We start from the raw sequence: 2061 nt of genomic DNA, 5'->3' as shown, positions 1-2061 counted from the left end.
TTGATCAACTTCTACTTCAACTGCCGTGCAAATAATCATGAATAAATTATCACTAAAGTTGTGATTTATGACTTGGGGAAGTTTGTTTTTAGCAATGTTTGTTGAATTTAAAAGAAGTCAGAAAAGGCTTGATGTGTCATGATTTTATTGTTGATGATTTTGTTTCAAAGCCTGTTATTGATTTGACTCCACAGCTGTTATTACAGATACAAAGCACGGTAAGTCTTTCCTGCTGCAGTGTTACAGCTTACATTTTTACAAGAGAAAAACAACAGTGTAGGACTCTTAATAATTTTAAATTATTTGCTTGTAAAAGGTAGAAATTGCCGCTCAAAAGTTTGTTTTCATCTCTACTGTAAACACACCGACCACCAAAATAAAGGTTCCAGAGAGCGGGGACCCCCACTGTAGCTGAAGGTGGTTGAACATTGAAGAACAGTCATGTGGAGACAGGACCATCTATAAGGGGGAATAAAGGGGAGAGATTTTTGGGGTCCATCCATGAAGTCAATAAAATGATGGTCCATTGTTCTATGAATCTGTGATAACGTTTATTTATTTATATGAATAATATCCACTGTTATTCAGAAAGTTTATTATTATTTGCCCCGTAGTATATAGTCATTTTAAACATGTAAATCCTTGTTTTAATCAGAAATAAAATGGGTTAATAGTGACCAAAAATTGTAGAAAAACCACACTTCCCACAGACCTGTTATGCCTCTACCTCCCACAATGCACCATTGCCGAGCAACAAAAATGCGTCATATCCTGTCCAAAATGGCGACTCTCCATAGTTTATGCCAGAAGGTATAAAATTGTTCTAAATAGTCCTTTTAATGTGTTTTTTTAATAAAAAGGTAACCATATTTTGTTTAATGGTAATACATTAAACAATGTTTTTTTGTTATTTACATTTACATATACTGAATGTTGAACAGAGCGTTGCACCCAAATATGTATGGTGTACATTTTAGAAAGTGTTTATTTGTTCGGTTGCCGTACGGTCAACCCCCGGTGCTATTGGTACGGTTACCACAGTACACGTACTTAGCGTCTTAGGGATAGGGTTAGGTTATAACCCTATGTCACAACAATTTTTAGGGTTAGGGTAAGGTTTAGTCTTAGTCACGTGACCTAAACTGACCAATGACTGACCTATCATGTGACCTAAACTGACCAATGACTGACCTATCATGTGACCTAAACTGGCCAAATAGAGGCGGATATGATAGAATGTCAGTATATTGATACGGCAACCATAAGGATAGCCACTGTCTTCATTTTAGGATGTAGCAGGTATCAGGAAAACAACTGTCATTTATCAGACCAAACGGACCCATGACTCAGAAAAACCTGAGGCTGACGACTTTTATTGTTCAACATGAGTACGTTTGGTTTGACAAGTGAGGCCTTTTCATCTGACGGAGGTTTTGCTGAGTCATGAGTCCGTTTGGTAGGATAAATGACTCTGAGACCTGCGGATCTCTTAAAACGTGATGACACGTTTGTGCATAAAATAAAAAATAAAAAAATCAATTCATTTCTACGTTTGCATGTTCATAAAGTGTGTTTTTCTGCATGATGAATGTAAATATCCCAGGCAGAGTTCAAAGAATGAAAACGTGTTTTTTTTTTTTCACGAGCTCCAGTCTTTCAACGCGTTTAACAGTCCAGGTCTGACAGGCGGTAAAATACTCATCGTTTCTATTGCTCGAGGACCAGGAGAATGACACACTCATGTGTTCTGATTGTCTTATGCTTTCTAATTTATACTTTTTTTTTTAAATGTGTTTAATGACAGCTATGCGAGCGTGCCGTAACGCATCCGCCGCCCTGCAGTGGAACACGCAGTTTAGCTGCCAAAGCGGTTGCGAAAGCGTCCCGCGCTGCGGCTCTGACAGGAATTTCCCATCGGCCCATTATCAGCATCAGACAAGCTGAGTGATTGCAATTACATCTGCCCAAATGCTAAGAGCAAACGTTATTCTCTCTTTTCCCCCAGCAAAGCCAGGTATTATGAAAGGGCCCATTGTGAATCCCCGAGGTCTCCGTCTGCCC

Source organism: Gouania willdenowi, chromosome 7 (assembly GCF_900634775.1).
Source record: "Gouania willdenowi chromosome 7, fGouWil2.1, whole genome shotgun sequence".
NCBI classification, from domain to species: Eukaryota; Metazoa; Chordata; class Actinopteri; order Blenniiformes; family Gobiesocidae; genus Gouania; species Gouania willdenowi.
Note: the sequence above shows the minus strand (reverse complement) of the source record.